Below are 23585 nucleotides of genomic sequence, written 5' to 3' on the forward strand. Positions count from 1 at the left end.
ATGAAGGGAAATGCTTGTTTGTATACAGCTGCGGCCCTTTTTTACTGGCCATTAATAAATATATGCTAATAGACTAAAGAAGGTCTTAATTTCCAGAACATGAATATTGATGTTGTAAATTCAAGTGGGGCATTTGCATTTATCCCTGTGCATTATTTGCATAGTGTCTGTGGAGGGTTCTGTACCCATGTGGTGAATATGTATGTGAATAAATCAGTGAGCATTAATTGCTGAGGCTTAGCCCATCGGCCCTGGATTCTACTGGAGCATTACTGTTGAAATTAAGAGTCACAGAATCACAGAAACACAGAATCACAGAATGTTAGGGGTTGGAAGGGACCTCAAAAGATACCCAGTCCAATCCCCCTGCCAGAACAGGACCACCTATACCAGATCACACAGGAATGCATCCAGGTGGGTTTTGAATATCACCAGAGAGGGAGACTCCACAACCCCGCTGGGCAGCCTGTTCCAGTGTTCCATCACCCTCACAGTGAAATAACTCTTCCTCATGTTTCCATGGAACTTCCTATGCCTCAACTTCCACCCTTTGCCCCTTGTCCTGTCACTGGGCATCACTGAGCAGAGCCTGACTCCATCCTCTTGGCACTCACCCTTCACATATTTATAAACATGAATGAAGTCACCCCTTAGTCTCCTCTTCTCCAAGCTGAAGAGCCCCTAAGAGTCCCATCCAAGAAAACTGCTGAGATTGGGTTGCAGTCAAAAAAAATGATGGACTTGTAGCATAAATAAAAATAAAATAAAATAAAATAAAATCTAAAAATATAAATAGAAAATAAAAATATAAAAATAAAATGAAAATAAAACAAAAATATAAAATAAATTACAATTAAAATTTTAAATGAAGCAGTTTTTACAGACTTCAAGGGGCTTCCTTGTTTAAAAACTTCCCTGTATGTTTCTAGCAGCAAGACCAGGGTGAAAATCTGAATGTGTGTTACAGGAAAGCCAATCTTTTAAGCTGTCATATATACCTGATATTTGGCTCGTGTTATTGCTGGGTTTGAGGCATTTGCAGGAAAGAAGCTTTTAGGACTATTGTGTGTTTATTTGTGTTCTCCTGGCTCTGAACTTTCTCAGTAAAACTTCTTAATATCCCAAATGAATCTTGAAAGGAAATGAGGATTCCCCTCCAAATATTGTATCATCTATAGATGTGGGAAGGTTGTTGTTTTCTTGAGCTGCTTTCCCAATAGATTTACCAAAATGTGCAGCTGTGGCAAAGATGACTCTCCTCAAGCAGTGAGGCTGTCAGTGTACCATCTTCCACTGCTAGCAGCCTGAAGGAGAGAGGACGCAGTGCTAGAGGGTGAGCATGTCTCATGTCCTGTGACCCTGACCAGGCTGTGTGCTCTGGGGGGCATTCACATTGGTACCCAGCTCAGAAGAGACAGCTGGAATCATTATAACATTCGCTGGTATCCATAATCACCTTCCTGAGAGCCCTATACTGTTTGCCTTAGAAACAAGCCCTGCTTTTAGAGCTGGACTGCGTGCTGTGGGAGGGGGAGCTCTGCAATTCAGATTCTGCTTCTTCGAACCTCCCTGCTGTTCCCTGCAGGCACACTGAACACCCACTGCAAAGAGCAAACTGCTGGCCTGCAAGCTCGGGGCAAAGGAAGTAAAATGCTGGCGCCCTGGTGCACAAGCCAGCGAACAGTTTGCATAATTAGGACAATGCTGACGTCAGGCTAGGTAAGTATCTCCTTTGGGGGGCGTCGCAAGCTCAGAAAGATCTTGCCAGAGCTTTGTGGCTTTTTGGTAGGCTCTCTTTCTGTCATGCCTGTGATGATTCTTTCACAGGGATATGTGTGTTACCTCTCGCCTCGATTGAAAATGCTTTTACTGCAGCTCACTGCACACGGAGGCAAAGCTACCGCTTAGATATGATGTACAAAAGCTGTGGTCTGCTCCTCTTCCCCGTGCAGGGGAGTCACTGGGCATGAAGTGACAAACGGCGAGCCAGAGGCACAAAGGCAAGGCTGCCGCTGGGACCGCGATCCCTTTCTGTTAACTGCATGTCACGGCTGCCTCTTGTGGCAACGCTGGAGTAGGGCTGTAGAGTTCAACTCATGGGGGAGGGCACGGGTGTCCCGTTTTCCCAGCTTGGAGGAGGTTAACCACAACCTCTTTGCTTTACGAGTTCACAGAAACATTCAGGCTGGGAAACACCCTCGGCATCACCAAATCCAACCGATAACCCTGCTCTACAAAATTCACCCCTAAACCGTATCTCCAAGCACCACATCCAAAACACCTTCAAACGCATCCAGGGCTGGTGACTCACCCACCTCCCTGGGCAGCACATTCCAATACCTGACCACTCTTGCTGTGAAGAAAACCAAAACATTCCTAATGGCTTCTTACGTTTTCTAAATGGTTTAAATAATCTATAATGTCAGTTGTCTTTGCTTTGTCTGTCACAAGGATCACTAAGCTTTGTGAAGATCTTAGCCTCTCCATGGCGTTATGTAATGACTCACCTGTTCTCCAGGCTGTCCAGTAGCCTGCTGCTGACCTGAAGCACAGCAAGAGACACTTAGGAGGCTGTATTTGTGTATGCATGCAGTACACAGTGTCACATGGTGTTGCCCTGTCACTTGGCCAGTTGTGACTAGTGAGAGAAAAAGCAGTTTGCAGAAGACAAGCCTCTACATGGGTGATGACAGCATTGCATGCAGAGATGAGCCAGTGGTATGACTGCTTTCAGCTGCAAGTAATGTGAATCCTAAGGAAGAGAAAGAGGAAATCAATATCAGGGGCATTACCTTTGGGCTTTGCCACCAAAGCTGGGAATATGAGTCCAAGAGTGCTGCAGTACTCAATGAAACCCCTTCTCCCTACTGCCACAAGACTCTGGACCTCTGGGGCCTTGAGATACACAGCACTGGCTGTGCACTCATGCGCCACACATAGAAAGGTTGTATCAGGGAACTACTGGAGAAAGTCCAATGGAAGACCATGAGGATGATTAGGGGACTGGAGCATATGTCTTATGAGGAGAGGCTGAGAGATCTGGATCTCTTTAGCAAGGAAAAGAGCAGACTGAAAGGGGATCTTATAAGTGCATGAACACACCTAAAGGGTGGAACTCAGAAGGATGGTATTGGGCTCTTCTCAGTGGCCAGTGAGAGGACAAGGGGCAATGGGTACAAACTAGAATGCAGGAGGTTTTGCCTGAACTTAAGGAGAAACTTCTTTAAGGATGGCAGAGCACTGGAACAGGCTGCCTAGAGAGGTTGTAGAGTTTCCTTGCCTGGAGGCATTCAAAACCTGGGTGCATTCCTGTGCAATCTGATTTAGACTTACGTGTGTTAGCAGGGGGCTTGGGCTGGATGATCTCCTGAGGTCCTTTCCAACTCCTCTCATTCTATCACTCTATGTTTCCAGGCACAGGCCTTGGACATTTTGTCTGAGGGAATTAATTAAATTAACTTGTTTATTAATTAATTAATATGGATAGGCTAATTTTTATGTCCTTCTTCAGGACTTTTGGGTGTCTCTGTGGAACAGAGTGAGAGGAGGAGGACTGTCAGCCCCAGAGCCAGAGCAGTGCTGAAGTGGCCTCAGGCAGTTCCAGCTGCAGGCTGTGCCCTGGCAGCGATGTGAGCTGGTACAAGGTGAGTGCAGAGGTTTGGCAGTACTGGCCTGTGGCCCCAGGCTCCCTGGTGCTCATTTTGCTCTTGAGTACACTGCCTGGGGTTTATTGCTCTCCTCCACATCTGCCTGGCTTTCCCCCTGCTCACACAAGGCAGGAAGGGATGGCAGGGAGCGAGGGGAAAGGGTGTCCACCAGCTGCACGTGACCAGCACCACAGCCACTGGGATCAGGTTTTCACTCATCAGCAAGTGCTGGATCAGGCCTCTGGCCAGCTCAGCAGTGATGGGTGAACAGGGAGCGATTAGCCAGACTTGTAGAGAAGCTGGACTGAGACAGCCAAACAGGGCCCCTTCAGGCTGTGCTGTTTGTTATTCAGCTCCCTCCAGGAGGATTAGAGCACATGGCAAAAAATTTTTGGCGAGTGGTAAGATTTTCTTCCTGAATTTCACGCTGATTCTGAGCACACTTAATCTCCCCCTCAGAGCACAACAGGCCACTTCTCATACCACCGACACCAACTTCTAATCCTGTGTCCAGATTCCACCACACAGTACCAACACCCAACACTCCTTTCATCGTTTGGGAGGATCCTGGGGAGTTTGGCTTAGGGTTGGGAACAACCCCCAAGCCCTCCCCTTCGGGAGCCAGTCTCCCTCCTCCCTGTTCCACAGCCGCTGACATCAGCAGACGTCGGCGCAAAGCAGCTCAGGAGGCGGCGTGAAAGGATCAAGGAGCAAAGCTGAAAATTGAATTAGTGCTTATTAGAAGGGCAGCTGGCAGTGCCACAGAGTGGCCACGTGTGAAGTCCTGGGTCCAGCACATCACACACAAGCAGCTGCAGCACACATGTGACAGCTCCCTATATGGGCTGCCTGAAAGCAACCACACATTAAGAGTCAGACCTAGCCCTCCTCCTCCTCCTGCTCCCTGAAGGACACATCAGGGTCAAGGCAACAGCATCTGCATCAGAAACGTTCCACATAGGAGAGGCAAGGGTAGATAATGGTGTTAGTGAGCTGAAATATCCCGAGCAGAGGGAATCTTGGTATCACAGGGGTGGTGGCAGTGCATCCCCTGTCACCTGTCATGCTTGAGAGCAGTTGCTCATGGCTCTTTAAGCAGGTTTATTAACCATCAAGTATGTGTGCTAATTGCACTACTAAGCCTGGGCAAGGCTCTCATTATAGAAAGGGGACCAAATGTGGTACCAAGTTAGTGTCAGGCCTCTTAGGCCTGGCTAAGCCTAGTGAAGGCAGGGCCCCCAGACCTGGCCAGCCTGAGACTAGCCTAGCAGTGTGGGGGGAAGAAAGAGCCCCGGGGATTTTTGGGTACACCCTCAGGTGGGGAGAAGGGAAGTGTTGGGGGGCTTTGGGTGTAGTGTAAGGGACTCTGTACGCTTTGGGATTCTTTGCCACCGTGCTTTGTAGATTTCTGTAAAACACCAGCTGCTTTTCCACTTAAACTTTCCATCCCTTTCCAATCCATTTGTGTGAGTGTCATTCTATTGCCCCTGAAAGGGGCAATGGAGGATCTGTCTGGCCTCAAACCAGGACAACTGGTTCAGATAACACAATTGAGGTCTTGCAGTTTTGAGATTTCCTGGCAAATACTGGCAGAATTCTGCTATTTCCAGGTCATCCCCTTGGGGCACATGCGTGGCTGTGTCGCTGCTGGACTTTGCTGGCTGGGCCAAAGAAGAGAAAGACATTGTCATTGCACAGGGAAGCAAAGGACTGCCTTTCTTGTTTGGCACACAAGAAACCCTGATGGCTTTGAGTCACTTGAAGTATTTAATGCAATCTACAATAAATGCTTTGAAATGCTTGGCTTCTTTCTTTGCTTTCTCTTCTTTATCCTTTTTAGTGAGGTTGTGGAAGTTTTGCAATGTCCCAGAAGTAAGTAGTTGTCTTTAAAATGTCAAAAAGAAAGTTCTGTGGTGTTTCAGGGCCCATAAATTCTTTGAAAAACATGGACCAGTTTTATCTGTTTGGCTCAGGTCCCCATCACTCCAACAAGAACACTGTGGTTAATAGGAACCTCTTGAGCTCAGCGATATGGATATTAACATCTACTCTGCTGTGACACTCACAGCTAGAGATGATATGATGATGAGATGATGGTTTGTTTTCTTGTTTTTTCCTAGCATCATTGCCAGCACTGAGCACCTACTGTAAACTTTGCTGTATCAACTGACATGATGTGGCTCTAATCAGCTGAACATAACTCTGCTACTGCTACCCCTCTGACAGACAGGCAGGGAATTTCTATAGTTACTTACTCTCCTTATAAAAACCCAACTGGTCAGTCAATTCTTTCTCTTTGTAGCCAGACTTAGTGCCTGATCCAGAACTCAACAATCAACAGAATCACTGATTCATTTTGAACTGGATTTGGCCTGAGGCTACATGGCAAAAGACCTCCCATTCCATAAGTTTTTAAGGGATCCATCCCATTATCTATTCTCACTCTTTGGCTTGTTGGGACAAGGAGGAAAAAGTAGAGGGCATCACTTCAGTGCTACAGACATATGAGAGAGATTTCAGACATCAGCATTGGGAGGGGAAGGAATTTAGATCCCACCACAAACAGGGGTCCATCGGAGTGTCCCTACAGAGGGACTGTCTGGCACAAGCCTTACCCCAGCACTTGCCAAGGACCAGGAGGGAAGACTTAGCAGCCAGCAAGACAGGAAGATCAAAGGAGGAATTTTTCAACTGGAGACCCTGGCAAGTGGCTTTATTTCAGTCCTCTGCTTTTCTATCACCTAGGTAAAGGATACCCAGAGAAAATGCAGCTGCTCCATCATCCAGTGAAAGATGTCCCTGCCTATGGCACGAAGACTGAACTAGATGGTCTTTGAAAATCCTTACCAGATGAAACATTTCTGTGGGATGACCGAGGAGCTAATGAAGATGAGTGAACAAAAAAAACATTTATAGAAGCTCCTTGTGAGGAAAATTGCTCACCTCTTCCCCCTTCCAGTGCCCTTCAGCAAAGGTAAAATGAACACTGGCCATTAAAAAAAAAAAGGGGGGGGGGGGGAGGGGTGGTGGAAGAGAGGGGAGGAAGGTGTTAAAAATGTAATTTGAAGGCTCCTATCCTGTAATTCAGCAGTTCCTTCGCCATCTGTGAGCAAGTTCTAGAGTGTCTCACTGGGATTAGAGGGATAGCTCAGTGTTGCAAAACTCATGACTGCAAAGCGTTCAGCCAACAAACTGAAATCCCAGACAAAATCTTTGTCCTCACTTTTGCCTGGATGGACAAGAAAAGTGTGATGATCTCTGCAGGTTCCTTTCCAACCCCCAGCGTTCTGTGATTCTGTGTCTTCCTTTTCAAGAGATCATGCTGCTACAGGCTCAGCTGCGGCTCTATAGGCTGAAATTGGCTCCTTTGGGTTTGTTCTTTTCCCTTTCAATTCCTCACAAATATAACCTATTACTAATGCTATGGGCTTTGTTGTTTGGTTTGGTTTGGTTTTTTTTCCTTCTAACAATATATTGCTGGAGTTTACCAGCAGAGCTTATATGGCAGCCCTCCCTGCAACAAGGCAGTGAAGAAAGGTTAAAAAAAGCCCAACCCTGAGCGTATCTGAGCGTAGCTTGCATAATGGGGGAGCGCTGCCGGTGCGGGGCTCCGCTGACGTCACCGGCTGGGGAAAATTACCGAGACGCCTGCCGGGGGACAGAAGTGACTAACTCTCAGCAGCACAGTCCCAGCTCCTGAAGGAGCTGCTGCTAAGGTGAGGGGCTAAAATAGACCCGGAGGGAAGCTGGTTTCGAACGACAAGGGCCTTCTTGTTTATTTTCATAAAGGGCGCTCTGTGTGCGTCGCCTGTGGACTCTTTGTGTGCCTCTGGAGAAATCAGAGGAATAAACCAACCTGGAAGCAACTGCTCACGCCTGACATCCTTTCGTTGGCATTTACCAGCCCCTGGCAGGATTCCCACGAGGTTCTCAAGGGCAGCTGAGACTCAGGCAGACCGCGGGCTGTCTTGCTCCAGTCTGGCTTTAGATAAGCAGAGCTGTCCTCCAGAGCATCACCCCAGTCTTAAAAGGACTGAAGTATCGTGGCCAAGCGCTTGTATAAGGAGCAGGAGCTGTCAGCCACAGGTCACTCTCCTCCCGCTGACTGCATGCTGCTGGAGATGCTGAGTGCTGCCTGAAGCTGTGCAGCAGTGCCTGGCTGGAAGCCATGTGATCTCAACATGGAGAGGAGCCAGAGAAAAGCCCCAGTTAAAGCTCCAGGAGCCCACTCAGTGGGAGTGGTTCAGGATTTGACTCATGTTCTAATCCAGAAACAAATCCTACTCGGGTTACATGGGGTGGTCTGCACCTGTTCAGGGCTGGAGGAGGGAAAAGTTAGTTTTCCAGTCTTGCCCCATGGCCTTTGTGCACCTCTGGTGGTGGGCCAGAAGAGCTCTTCTTATGGGACAGGCAGGAGGAGCTAAGGAGAAGAGGAGTCCTTGGCTGTGAGCTCCTCCAGTACCAAACTCTCAAGCAGGGGTGTCCCACTCTGTGCCAACCTTATAGCCAGAAGTAAGGCACACATCACCCCCTGGCCCTTGCAGAGGGCCATGATGATAAGGTCTGTATCCATGCTATCACTCCTAGCCCCACTCCTGACTCTGTGACTTCACTGTGACTTCTTTGCTACAGATGTGCAACTGAGGAAACCCACTTAGGCACAAATAAATAGGAAATCAGACCATGCCTCATTTGCCAAGGTGGAAGACAGTTAAGAAGTTACAGAAGCCTCCTGTCCCAGTTTCCTCTGGCAAGACACAAGAGTATGGGCATAAGGAAAGCAGCAAATGTGTATTGTTGGAGCTGGTCACCAGCACGGGAAGGATGACATCTTGTCCCAGATGCAATAGGTAACATAGACTACTCTTCTTGTTGATGGTGGAGACAGAGTGACTGCCCCAGTCCACCTGACTATTAGATGCCAGAACCAAAGGGTGCAGAGACATCTAAGGTGGGACACACTTGTGCTAAAGGCCACCTGCTTTCACAGCTGGAGCATCACCTCCACTGTGTGGGACTTGCACAAGCAAGCAGGACTCAGTCACTGAGTATCCCCAGCAAAGTGGTCACAATGAAGCTGGACTGCCAGCTGAGGGGAGCCTGGAAACACTCTCAAGGCTTCAGGATCTTCCTGCAGCTACTTAAGAGACATAAAGCTTTTGCACAAACATTATCTGCAGCACAGGCTAGCAAACAACCACTTTCCATCAAATCCTGTGCACTAACTACATTACTACCCCAGTGTGTACGGAAGCTGTAGCTGTATTTATGGAGTATTGACTGTTGTAAATGTACCCACATAGGCTTTAAATGAGGCTGTTAACTCATGCCTGCTTTTCTGATGATTGGTTTAATCAGTACTCATTGGCTGAAAATGAGTGAAGCTGCCCATTTCATCCCAGTGAAATGTGCCTTTTTTTTTTTTCTCCCAGTCAAATTGAGAGATACCCTGAGAGGGAAAGAAAGCCCTAGGAAGTCAGGTTAGCTCAAGTCACATCTATGAGTCTGTAGGGAGGCCTGGGGAGCCCAGAGGTGCCCATCACAAGCCCAAGGGCAACGCAGACCCCAGGAAGCCCTGGCCCCTCAGTGTACTGAGTGATACCAACTGTCAGAGCCCCAAGAGGAGAGACATGGAGCTCTTCAGGAGAATCTGATCAAAAGCAAGTTGTCCCCCACCACACCTGTGACTGTAGAAGAAAAACAAAAACATTCCTTGTATATCCTCTCTGCCATTCATTCATGTAAACCTGATGGCTGCAGAGGGACTGGGAGCATCTACTGAGTGCATTACCACAAGCAGGGAAGGCTGTGGGGACACGTGTGGTCATGTAGTCACGGCCCTGCGCTTGATCCCATCACATCCATGCCTGTTCAAAGCAATGCTTTGGAAAAGTTTTGCTTATTCACAGAGCACACAGACATGTGTCAAGCCATCAAGCTGGCTGGCAGCCTTTTTAAGGCCAACACAAGGCCTTTTGCTGTCTGTTCCTACACAGTAGCTTGCTCCTCTTGATATACATGCAGCAAACATCTCTAAGCTAGATGCATATCACATCAGAGAGAAATGGTGACTAAAAAGTAGCTTTGCTGGTAGGAAACAACATCAGCTTGTGCTGTGTTTTGTAAGAAGCTCTGAAAGCTGTATGCACAAGAAGGCAGTGAGGTAAGTATGTGTCGTGGCACTGGGCAGTGGCTGAGTTAAAGTTTAATTGCATAAGGTAATTCCCTCAAGTGAAACTGAACTTGACACAACTGAAAACTGGAAGTCAAATACACTGGTTCCCCCCTTTTTATAGCTGAGGGCAAACATTTAGGCAGTGGTAGATTGTATTGGGCTGGAAGGTTCAGAGTTAGTGCATGAGGAAGTGCAGCTCTGCTCCAGTCTTTCTGCATGACCTTGTGCTGCTCCTACAGCTCTCTGTGTCTCATTTTCTGGAACAGCACCACCTACCACCCAGCTCTGCTCCAAGCTAACTTGGTAATTACTAGTAAGGTGGTTTAAGAAGCTGTGCCAGCATTCTAGAAGGAAACCACTATTTAAATTACTTCAAAGCTGAGTACCGCAGGCTGGCTGGAAATGGTTCAGGGCAAGAAAAATGGACTTTCATAATGTGCAAGGCCTTTAGGGCACAGGGTTTGAGCTGGCTCAACAGCCAGTGAGTGAGCAGAGGTGTATTCCCCCTGCAATGAAAAAACTCTCTGACTGCTTCCTGAGAAACAGGTAGAAAGAGATTGCCATATACACACTGCATCTAATGCCACTTCTTGTGAACTTCAGGGGTATCCCCACACAGCCCACAAATTCTCACCATTCTCAGGGGTCTTGTTCATCCAGATGACTGATGTATGATCTGTTCTGCAAAGGGAACATGTATTAGGAGATAAAATCACAGGGGGAAAAAAAATCACCACTGTGTTTCATTTCATAAAAATTCAGATTCATCTTGGGAACAGTAAAATGAGAACCAGAAAGACGGAGTTTTTAAAGAGACCACACTCCATCCTTCTCTCAGGCAAGTGGACTGAGTGCCTGTCCCACCACAGCCAATCTCTTTCTGCACCCAGCTGCATCTCTGGTGGGGTGTTTTACAGCAGCAGATGGAGCTTGAAGCACAACCTTTAGGATCCTCATCCACCCACCACTGTCAGCACCCAGCTCTTTTGCTGTAGAGTTTGTGCACCAGGCTCATCACGGGCAATTTTTTTCCCAAGCAGCAAGTGGCAGTCACCTTAGGGACTGCAAGAGGTATTCAGCTTGGAGCTTGTGAAAGCTGGTGTCCCTCAGCTTCCCACAGCACAAGAGAGAGTGACTGGCTCTATGTAACTCCCAAGCAAGCTCAGCAGGACCAGGACAGGAGAAATGGATGGCACAGAGTTAATTTGCCATCAATATTCGTCACCTATTGCTTTACCTCTGGCTCCCTAGAACAGATACAGATGCACACTCTGTCATAAATCATTTTCAGAACTCCAAAGTGACAAGGATATTTTTTTCCCCCTTGCTTAAAGTTTTAAAGCCATCTCCATTGTGCTGTCTGAAGGAGTTTTGCGTGTGGGAAAAAATAAAGATTGTATTGCAAAACCATTCTGATCTGTAACAATATTACGCCCATAAAAATGCCAGCCTGAGCTTATAAAACTTTAATGGCAATAGTATTAAAAATGCAGAGGGGACCAACAGAGAGCAAAAGGGAGAGCAGTAAAGAAAAGAAGAACCTGGCAGGGGGAAATGGACAAAAATATGAGGCTTAGCTCAGGTATTCTATGCATCAGCCAAACACAAACTCAATGCTTTGTGACCCCAATCTGAACTTTTGTCAGCAGCAGCTACTGGGGACAGCAAGGCACAAAGAGGAATGGGTGCAAAGGCTTGGGATTTAGGAGTTGAAAGACAATGGGAGATAAAGAAAGAGCACATCAGGTCAAGGGGACAAGAATATCTCCATCCTGGTGTGCATGGAAAGGAGCATCAATTGCAATTGTAAGGCTGATAGCTATGGCTTCTTAGGAAGACACCAAGCCAGGGACTGTGAAAGGAGAAGCAAGAAGAGATGACATAGTAGCTGGGAACAGGGAAGGAGAGGGGACTGGAGAATGCATTGAGGGTAGCCATGCCCCAGTTCATCTGGCCTCTGCCAGAGAAAGGTGCTGGGATGAACTGCACTAGGAATGAAGAAATACAAAACAGCGCCTGGCAAATCAAACAAAGGCAGGGATAGCTTTCCCAGCTGTAGTCTGGGCCTGACATGCTTGAGTCAGGACACAGGGGAGACCAGGGCTGCCTGAATTCTTGTTGCCAAGCAGGAATGTGCTCATTAAGATGAGGTGGCCTGAAAGGGATTTAGTCTGGGTCAAGAGCCAGCCAATGGGTAGAAAACAAGCTGTGCAGAAAGGCGAATTAAAATTTGGCAGCAGGTTCCCGGTGGAGTTCACCAAGAAGCTGTCTTGGACGTTATCTTAATCCATGTTTTCTTTAAGCAACCCTAACAGAGAAAGTAGGAATTATGTGAGGTTGGGATCCACTGCTAGTACTGATAAGGGTCTGAATATTATGTGGGAGGAGCTGGGTGCCCTTATGGATGAGACTGAGAAAAATGAAATGTCATTTAGCCGTAAAAAATGCACCACCATGTACTTGGACACTAGATACAAGAATTTCTGCTATATGCTGGCAGCTTATCCACAAAGCAGCAGAGACAGATCACTCAGGCATGATATGGATCTGAGCCACAAGCACCTCACAGCTAAGAAAAGGCAAATACAAATAGAGGGAGCTTCAGCTAGAATATTCCCAGGAAAGCCTTGAGAGAGGGGTGCCAAGGAATGAAGACCCGCTGAGACCTTGACAGTGCTCAGGACTGTGCCCAAGCAGACTGCTGGGGACATCTCCTTATGCCAGCTCAGCCCTTGGCCCTGCACCCTGACTGACCTGAGCAGCCCCTGCCAGCTTAGGGGTGAGGGCTGTGTGGGGACATGGGCACTCTCTGTAACCACTTCTTTTTCCAACATGCCCACTGAGAAAGGAGATGAGTTACTTGAGCTTGATGATAATGCTGGCCATTGAGCAAATGCCTCTAAACTATTCCTGACTAAGTTTAGATGAGAAATGACAGAATTAATGACTGCTGGAGGAACTAAATTCTGCCAGGGCTTCCCTTCAGGAATCCTAGGAGCAAATGCTGCCTAGCTTTAAGCTGGAGCTTTGCAAGCCCGTGAAGGAGTCTGCATAACATGACTATCTGTGACAGAAGAAGATGTGACACAATAACCCCGGTGATCCTGTCCAGTCCCATGATGTTAAACTCTTTATCCATAAGATAAGCTGTAGATATCAATAAAATAAGGGCAGCCAGAGAGGCACTCATATTAAATCCACAGATGAATCATGGCCACTACTTTGAGGCAAATAAGGTATGGTTTATTTCAGACTTATCTTTGGAAAGCTCCACTCCTGACCTGAGAATTTAGAGTCTCCAGGGCAAGACAAGAAAAGTAAGCCAAGACACACAAAGTCACAGCCTTTGGAAGGGTGGTGAAGATCTCTGCTGTGCTCCTAAAAGGATGGTATCAAGACAGACAACAGCTTTTACCTGTGCCAGCTGTCCCACAGGCTTGAAGGGACTTCTGCTCCTGCCAGGACTGCCCAGACCAGAAAGCTCAAAGGCAGCCTGTCCCCTTAATCCAATTCATTATTTATATCAATGGGCAACAAATAAAGCCATAATAAGCATCTAGCTGGATGCTACCTTCTTCTATGGTATGGCCTCCAAAGAGGGAGAATTTTTATGGTGCTCACCTGGAGGCCATTGAAAACCAGAAATACTCCTAGCACACCCTTTATAACCAAAATGATCAAAAGTCATGACCAAAAGGATAGTGACAACCCTTGCCCATCACTGATTGTCCTGTCAATGAATTGGGAGGGTTAACCTGTCCCAAGGAAAGCAAGGCCTCAGAATCAGTGCTAGCTGGAAGGTCTAATCAGGCCCCTGGCAAGGGGAGCATTTCAAAGGCTATGATGCATCTCTGCTGTCCCCAGGGTTGGGGTTTTGGGGCATGCTGGGCTTGAGGTAAGCTAGTGAGCAACAAGGGCCATTTCTTAGGCTATGCGGGGTGCCATCAACATCTCTGTGTCACAGCTTGAAGGGGGAACTTTAGCCTAGTTTCTGACTGCAAAGCCACAAAGTAAAATAAGTTACCATTGGATGCAAAAGGAAAATAATGATATGGTCTATATAATTCATTGGCTGGCTAATGGGGACATAGAGCAATGGTATAAACAGTTATCTCTCTCATTTCTTCTGTTGCTTCTGCTTACAATTTTCCTCTCTCTCTTCTTGGCCTTGCCAAGGGTATCTCTGTCTTGACTACTGTGTGAGGTAATGGGAAGGAGGAAGGAAGCAGAGAAGGAGGTGAATGGGTCCCCCTGGATATGTCCAGGGGTGTCTGAGGATTTTCTGTGTTGTTTTTAAGCTGTAAATATATCTGTATTGTACATATACTGTGTATTTTGTACATATTCAGTGCATTTCCTATTTCTAGTTTTTGGTTTGCTTGTAAATATAGCTTCATTTGCTTCCAAAACCACCTGAGCTACTCTGGTAGTTTATTTTGGGGGTAGTTTTCTCCAGATTTTAATTGGGGGTTTATTTCAACCCACCACACTCTGTCCCAACAGACTCATCTAATCAACACAGGTACAGAAAAGGGAAATAGCCACCTGGAAAAAGTCTTGGTATACTGGGATTATCAGAAGAAGGTTTCTGTAAAGGTTCTACCTTTACACTCTGGGTCTTTACACTCTGAATCTCCAGCATAAGGATTGCCATCCCAAGAGGTGGTGATGATGTCTTTAGTTATGAAGCAGATGTATTCAGCAAGAGGGAACACATCATCCTTCTAGCTCATGTACCACAGTAATTTTAGAGGGTGGCTTAGGTCAAGGAGGACACTGCCCTTCACCTTCACTCTACTGTTGAGACCTGGGTGTGCTGCTTGTTCTGTTTATTTTGTTCAGTTTTAAAAGTCTCCTCCTGCCCTTGCTGTCTACTCATCCAAGCTGCTATTGTCTTTCATGAGAGGTTTTCATTAACATACCTGCTGTTAAAGTGCAGTTTAACAGGGCATCTTCTTCCCTCTGCTGTCTTCTGCACCTCACCTTCCCCAGGGGTGTTCTGATGGTCAAGAGGACCTATACAGTAGACCAGGAGGATGAACACAGGGAAACGTGCTAGGGACCCGCAGCAGAGAAATTCTGGGACTTGGGCTTGCACTGAAAACAGCAGCTGAGTTCTGTGCTGCAAAGAGGACGTTCTATAGCAGAGGGAGCTTGTGACATGAGACCTTATTATTGGTTCATGGATGTCTTGGGTCTCAACACTCTAGGGCACTAAGGCCTCCACAGAGAATGAATTTCCATCCACATCAAGGCTACACTTCTTGTCTGTAGAGGTGGGGAAATTCAGTCCTGACAGAGAGCACTGGGGTACCCCTCCAACCTCCTGTTTGTATCAGATACAGAGTGCTGAGTTTCACACAGGACGAAAAAGCAATGCCAAATATTCCCCCTATCTGATTCTCATCCTCCATACCATCACACCCTAGATCACCCAGCCTTGCTGTACTTATACTTTCTGCATTGTCTTATAATGACCTGACAGCAAAGATGTGTGTGCAGACTCTCTGCAGTGACCTGCCAGTCCCAGGCACATCCTCATTGCTCAGGATGACAATGTCACCAGCCTCTCTTTTGAGGGACCAGTTGGTACTGGCGGATTTGTCTGAGCAGACCTTCACCACTTCCAAGCCTTTCTTCTCCAAGGGAGCAAGACTAGGCATCTGGTTAAATTAATCTCTGACCCTTTCCTATCATTTCTCATGACTTAATGGGTGCTTGCTGATGTGAGAGCCCACCCTAGAAATAATTTTGCATCCCTGACTCTTGCAAGGAGCAGGACAGACTGGAGTACAGGAATAAGAAGCAGAGAAACTTCTTAGACCCCCTGCCCAGCATTAAACCTGAAATGCAGCTGATGAAGGATCAGCTGCTGAACATGGAAGTACCCACAGTACTCCATCCTGCAGCAGCTGAGAAGAGGCAATGACCTCTAGTGAAGAGATGCAGACTAATTCCACTATCTTTGGCCCTTTTAGAGGAATTTGGTTTTATCCCTCAAGAGTGGAAGGATCGATTTAAAAACTGGCAGCCAATTCACTCTGCCCTCTAGATTGCTTTTAAAACATCACTCCTGTGAGAATCTCCCACTTAAATTCACCTCCTGCCCTCCCCAGAACAAGACAGGCTCCTCTGGCTCCTCACAGATCAACCTGGCAGCCTGAAGTAGCACTCCCTTCAGCAGTTTATCTTCTGCCAAACAAAAGATCAAACCCCTTGATCCTCTCTCAGGAAATGAGAGTAGTTCTGAATAAACTCCATGTGTAGCAGGCTCTGACCCTGCTAAAGCTGCCTAGAAGAAGCCATAACTTTCTCAGTAGCTGGCTCCACTCTTCCCATGGCAGAAGGTCTTGCAGAGTATAGAGTGGGGTGACTTGGGGAATGGGTCAGGGTCACCCCTGGCTGTGCTGGAGAGAGGTGAAGCAATGTTCTCTGCTTTCCCAGAGAGGCTCAGCTGCAGGTGTCAGAGCCAGCTTCTTGCTCACACCAGAGGAAGCTGGGAATTGTTAGATGGTGCACAGCAAATGCCAGCTAGACAGTTCTGCTGCTTCCTGGGGAAGGCTATTTACTGATTTTGATCTGGATGTTTAAAGTCCAGATAGGCTTTAGCCATTTTCCAGAAAGGCTGATGGTCCCATCAGCTCCACCTGATGTGTGGGACACCAAGATCTGGGCCTGCGTCTGAGCACAAACACAGACTGTATTCCTCTAAGTCCCAAGCAAGGGAAAGCTGCCAAGGGGCAGAGGCTTACCTGGGGTCTGGCTCTTCCCAGTCTAGCACATTCCATGTTGTTCATCCGTCAAGCTCTGGCCAGCAAAGTGGTGAGGAGCTGGGTGGCAGTCATACTGCAGAGCGAAACCTCAGACAGTGCATTTGCCCCATGGGAGCTGAAGGCGGAGGGTGGGAGCACACAGGAGGCAAGAGGTATGAGAGATCCAGCCCCTTGACAGCCAAAACACAGACTACGCAGATAGTCCTGCAAATCTGTCAGGCAGCACATAAGGCAGCTTCCCAAGATGATGTGCCTGAGTCCATAGAGACCTGCCAGGGACTGGGGAGCGTGCCATGTCACCTGTGCCCCAACCTGTGTTGCGTGGAGGAGGCCTTGGGTTTCACTGCTACTCTGAACAGAGTGAGGTTCTGATCCTGCCAGGGCCCTGAGCGCCCACACTAGCTGGGGACATCCAGCTCATGCAACCATCAGAGAGGTTTTAACCTCTTTCATATGCAACCTGTCAGAGGGTGTCCTATCTTTTGCCTTCCTAGCTGTGATTTTTAACAAACACTGCTCTCCGCTATTCCTGCTTGGCCCAGAAGGTTAACCACAGGGCACGTTTCTCCTCTATTTGTGGGGAGTACCTTCGACCTGCAAGTAATTGCAAGGGGGCTTGGACATCCATCTGAGAGCTTGGGCACTGGTTTGGGGTGACTGGCACAGCTCATGATCCTTCTTTCCCTTTACAGTGGATGTGAGACACACTGCATGGAAAAAAGAAAATCCATGTAGCTGCACTATGTCTCTCAGAGGTGAGCTGATCAATCAGCCTAAAGAAATTCAATTCATTCAGCTTGTCAGAAGAAAAGTCAGGAGGTGACTTGACCACAGCTGACAAGCCCCTGAGGGAAGAGCTGTCTGCCCAGTGGATCCTCTGCCGTGGTGGGAAGAGGCACAGCAGGATGCTACAGCCGCCTGTGTGCCCAAGTGCCCAGGCAGGTCAGCTCAGATCAGGAATAAAGATGTGTGTTCATGTCATGAGGATAATTAACCACTTCAACGGCTTACCCAAGGATATGGTGCAGTGGCTTGCAGCCTTTAAATCAGGACTGACTGCCTTTCCCTAAGATTTATTAGATCTCCAGAGAAAGTCCCGGGCTTGACGCACAAATCATGCTCTGTGTTATATCAGGGGTCATGCTAGCTAACCGTAATGGCTCCTTCTGGCCTTGAAATTTATGGCTGGTGTCAGAAGGACAAATAACTCCTGCTGGAAGAGAGAAAACTCCTGGTGCAGAGCCATCTTCAAGGAGAGGAGAGTGTGGCAGAAACCCTGCCCAGGTGGCCCTGTCCATCCTGCAATGGCACAGCAGCAGTGGTGACACAGCCCCAGCTGTCCTCCAGGCTTACCACAGAGCAGGGAGTCCTATGCAACCCGAAGCCTTCAGTGAAACTGGGAGCATGAGTTGTCAAAAGAAAGGGATGATGAATGTTCTGCTTATCTTTTAGGCAGATTTTGTTTGGCAAATGAGAATTTAAAAAATAAAATTAAAAAAATAGGTCTTTTGCCATTTCTGTTTTAACACTTTTGTGGCACAAGGATCTGTGGTGTATCAGCAAATGTTGTACACCTTGAGATGGCACAGTGAGACTGAAGGGGGAAGCCAGACTTCATAGAATCATAGAATCAACCAGGTTGGAAAAGACCTCAGAGATCATCAAGTCCAACCTATCACCTAATACCCAACACCTCATGACAGCTAAACCATTGCACCAAGTGCCACATCCAATCCCCTCTTGAACACCCCCAGGGATGGTGACTCCACTACCTCCCCGGGCAGCCCATTCCAATGGACACAGTACTCAAGGTGTGGCCTTACCAGCGCTGAGTACAGGGGCAGAATGATTTCCCTGCTCCTGCTGGCCACACTATTCCTGATGCAGGCCAGCATGCCATTGGCCTTCATCCTTCTTCCTCTCCATGCTGCCTGTCCCTCCATAACACTTGCCTGATGCACATTTCCATTTCCCATGCGACATGCTTGCTCCTTTGGTGCAGAGACTTCCAATTTTCTCTCCAAGCAATGATTGTGGCAAAGGCTCTGAGGGGGGAGGGGCGAAATCTCTGTAAAACAATAACCCCAGGGGTACATTTTCAACAGGACTGATACAGTTTTAGCTCTGCAGCTGTCATTTACATGAATGGGAGTCAGGCAGCTAAATAAGTGTACTGGAAATACCCAGGTCCCCAGCTGCCCAGTCTAAATAATAATTACACAACAACAACAGGACAAAGAGAAAAGAAAAAAAAAAAAGAGGAAAAAAAAGCACCAGAGGGGAAGGAACAAAAATATTCTGTTCTGCTACTTCAGGAGGCGAAGAGAGGACCTGTGGCAGAAGCAGAGATGTCACTCACTCCTCAGCCGTCAGAGTGCGGGGCAGCAGGGAGTCTGCATCGGTGAGGAGGGAGAAGGCCGTCAGCTCTCTGCGCCTATGTTGCTGTACATTTGAAATTAGAGCCACCGAGGGGATGCAAAATGACAAACCCAGCTGCTGGTGGGTGTGCTGGCTGCCAGCAGAGTAAAGTGTCAATTATGTGCCATTTGCTAAAGGACATTGCTTTCTGCAGTCACTCTGAAATGTGTGTGAAGTGCATCTTAATCCCTCCAGCATGTGGGCTGACAGAGGCAGCCCCAGCTCTTCCCTCCCTTCCTCTGCTGGAGGAGGTGTTGAGGGTGGAACATTCCAGTGTGACTTCTGGCCGTGCCAGGATCTAGCACTGCAGGAATGACCACAGCCAGCCAGCAGCACTGCTTGAGTGCACTGGCTTCCTCCTGATCAACCCCAATAGTTAGAGAAAAGAGCAGGGCTTCAAACCCTCTCAGAGGTCAGGGCATGGATGGAGAGCATGCAGCCAGCACCACCTCACACCCCAGCTCATGAAACTGTGGTTTCCCCAGAAAGAGAAAGAGCAGGTGGCACCCTGATGCCAATCACAGCATGGGCACCAGCAGTCAGATTATCATAGAATGCACTGGGTTGGAAGGGCCATCTAGAGGTCACTTAGTCCACATCCCCCTGCAGTAAGCTGGGACAACCCCAACTGGATCAGGTTGTTCAAATTCCCCAAGCCTGACCTCTAATGTTTCCAGGGATGAGATCTCCACCACCTCCCTGATCAACCTGTTCCAGTGTTCCATCATTCTCATAGTAAAGAACTTCTTCCTAATGACCAATCTCAGTCTGCCCTTCTCTAGGTTAAAACCATTGCCCCTTGCCCTCTTGCTCCAAGCCTTTGTACATAGTCCCTCCCCAGCTTTCTTGTGGGCTCTTTTCAGGTACTGGAAGGCCACTATAAGGTCTTGTTGGAGCCTTCTCTTCTCCAGGCTGAACAACCCCAACTCCAGGCTGGGAGCCACGCTGGGGACAGGCCTGGCTCCAGTTTCTCTGCCTCTCCCATTGCAGTGGGATATGCAGCTTGCAAAAGCAGCAGGTGAGAGTTGGCATTTTATAAACTATGTGTGCATGCAACTAAAACAGATGGTGGGGGTGTTTACATTAGCACTCATGCTGGAATCACTTAGGTTATCTTCCTTCTCAGCTAAATTAGGGCTCAATTTGGGCTGGGAGCATCACTTTAAAAAAATCACTGTTCTTCCTGCTGTTGGAGAATGTGGGTTCCCATGGAAATCTTTATTCATCAAAACTTTCCCCCAGTCCAACCAAAACTTTCTATATTTGGGGCCCTGACAAGTCAGGGCACTTCACAAACATTGGTGACTGCTTAATCACAGGGCTCTCATGAGGTTCAGTCATCCCAAATAAGTCATCAAGGCCATGAGTCATGTCACAGGTGGGCTCCACAGTGATTCAAGGATGAGATGCTCCATCCTGATTTATTTTATGATATCATTACCCAGAAGAAAACTCATATTAAAGAAATATTTCTAAGCCCTGCATCCCACTTCTTCCACTTGAGCTAGCAGTCTCCCCTTACTAGCTCCTTGGACAGCTGGCCAGAGGAGTTAGAGACACTGCTCCAGTGTCTGGGCTTGGAGGAAGAGGCTTCGGTGTAGGTCTTGCTTGACCTTCACTCACCTGCTCTCTACCTAGGCTTTCCTCCAAGGGCTGGGCTTGTGGCAAGACTTTTTCCTGGCTGGCTGGGACTGTTATCTTCTGGGGACTTGCAGCAGTCAGGCATAAAACAAGCACTATCTCTTTGATGGTAAGCCAAAGGGGAGGTATGAAGCCCATAGAAAATTATCTGTTGAAATGCCTTGGCTGCAGAGTTAATACCCCCAGTCCTGTGTCACAAGGACAGTCATACATGATTGATGCTTGGCTGCTGGTCTCGGTGGATCATTACTGCTGGCTGCAAGCAGCTGTTTGAGAGCTGTTTATGTGGCCTCTGTATGCTCTGTGCACAGTGGCTGAGGGTAAGGAGGATTTTTATGGCCAGACTTTCCATACTTGTGAGAACTCAGACAGAAAACTGGATGCCTCGTGCCCATCTGCAGTACTATGGTCTCAGGGGCAGTAGCCCAGACATGCAGGCAAGCCGTGGCCAGCTGCCCCCCTGCTCACCATGTGCACACCCCTACTTTTTTAAGAGTCACAGCCAAGGTGAACAAATTGAAAACATGAGCTTTCTGCATGCCCCAGTGAAGCAAAAATGCCCAGAGTTCACTGGCAGTTTCTCCCTCCTTATTTATCAGACTGAGATTAAAGGAAACGCTTCCACCTGTAATCTGTTATCAGAAATATTAGTGGCAACTCCCGTGTCAGCATTTCTGGTGTGGAATGCCATGCCCCCAGCAAAACTGACTGGACACTTGAGAATAAAGGATTCTTGATCTGGAGTCAGCCTCTCCTGTTGTAAAATAAATGGGCATTAAAATAACTGTTTTATTCTCTGTGTGTCCATAACTGGATGTGTACTTATGCACATGCAAAGATAAAAAACCCAAAACAAACAGCAGGGATAAATGAAGCTCCTGGGTATAATCTAGATCTGCACCATGAACTGTGGGAATTTTATCACTGACTTCAGCATGGGTTTATTCTATGTTGTAGCAGCAGTTTTGACCTGAGAACTTTGTACTGCTGGAAAGGCAAAAACCTCAGCATAAGGACCTGGCACTCACTTCTGGCCTCAAGAGGACCAAAGATGTCAGAGGCTGCTGTAAAGTATAATTCATTTTACAGCATTTGCACGATGGCTGCTGTCTCCCTGTGAGCCCTGCACATTTGGAGCCCAGGATGACTAAGTCAGTGGCTTTGCAGGAGGTGGGATTGGAAAAATTGTTCCATTAAAAAAAAATTAAAACAGTAAAACTTCCCTGCAGATAGTTTTCACTGCACAGCAGGTGGCCTCCAGAGAGGCACAGGGAGCTGCTCTCTCAGAAGCAGGAGAAAGGCATTCTCATACTCCTCATGAGAGAGCTGCACAGTGCTGCACGAGGGCCAGGTGACCTGGGCAAGCAGGATTGGGGACAACTGCATCCTCAGAGCCCACTGACATTCAATTTTGCAGTTGCCTGGCAGAGGTGGAACCCCATAACCCAGTATTTAGGGCCTTGGCAGGAAAGGAAAAATGCCATGCTGAGGAAATCCAACCTGTGCCTGACATCTCCCCATCTATTGTCAGGGACATGAGCAGGACAAGCATTATGTCCCAATGGAGACCAGGGACCAAATCACTGCTGCCTCTGCTCCCCTCCATACTGTTTGTTTCTGCCAGCATGGCCACATAATGTGCTTTGAACTACATCAGTTTTATTTGTAAGGACTTCCAAACCATAGAGGTCTTGAGCACAGAAAATTTTCCTTGAAAAATTGATATTTTGACAACAACCTGAGGCAAGACAACTTCGAAGATCATCAAGTCCAACCCCCCTGCCAGAGCAGAACCATAGAATCCAGCATGGGTCACACAGGAACACATACAGATGGGGCTGGAAAGTCTCCAGAGAAGGAGACTACACAATCTCTCTGGGCAGCCTGTTCCAGTGCTCTGTGGCCCTCACACTGCAGAAAAGTTTCTCCTCATATTGAGGTGGAACCTCCTGTGCTGGAGTTTCTATCCATTGCCTCTTGTCCTATCCCGGGTGCAAGTGAGCAGAGCCTGTCCCTGTCCCCTCCCTCCCGACCCTCAGCCCTCAGATAATTATGAACATTTATTAAATCCCCTCTCAGCCTTCTTCTCTCCAAACTAAGCAGCCCCAGGGCTCTCAGCCTCTCCTCACAGGGCACATGCTCCAGTCCCTCAGTCATCCTGGTGTTGCCTGCTGGTACCCAGGGGAAAAAATTCTCTCTTGGGGAACATTTTTTTTGTTAAAACTTGTTGTTCTGATCTGAAAAGCACAGATTTTCCTGCCAAGCAAAATGAAACTCATGGAAAGGTTTCATTGTAGTAGCCACCAGTGTGCTGTGCTTGATGAAGCACTGGGGGCTTTGTTCTTTTTGCATGGAGGCAAAGCCAACCAGGAGCTGCAGTTGTGCATTATGGAAGATTTATGGCAAATAAAGTTATTTTTAAATCCCCTCCTTTCACCACCACCTCTCCTTCCCTACTAGATCTGCCCCGTTTCCCCTCAAACCCAGAGCACCTGGGCTCTGCTGGAGTCTCCTCCTGCCCCAGGTGTGGCCACTTGGCCCTCCCCACCCACTCCCCTATTTAATCCACCCCAGGAAGGGCAGAAGCCCTAAACTGAGCCCATCTGGGCTGGAGGATCCTCCTCTCATTGCTGGTGAGTGCCCATGGTACACACAGGGTGATGGTGGTGGTGACAACAAAGGCCGGGGGGCCTGGTGGCCCCCCGGTTGTTAGGACCAGCATTGATGACTACTCCAATCTCATCCACGGGTGCTGGCTGGGGCTGAGCTCCTCTGGGTGGTGTGTTTCCCCTGGCTCTGGGATGGGTGCAAAAATGGTGGTGGAGGAACGGGAGCTGTTTAGGCAGGGTGTAGGATGGAGTAGAAGGAGCAGGAGCTGCTTTGGGAAGATGGAGGAGGTGGGAGACAAAGACCTGGTGGCCCCCCCTCCCC

Source organism: Dryobates pubescens, chromosome 12 (genome assembly GCF_014839835.1).
Source record: "Dryobates pubescens isolate bDryPub1 chromosome 12, bDryPub1.pri, whole genome shotgun sequence".
In the NCBI taxonomy this organism is placed as follows: domain Eukaryota; kingdom Metazoa; phylum Chordata; class Aves; order Piciformes; family Picidae; genus Dryobates; species Dryobates pubescens.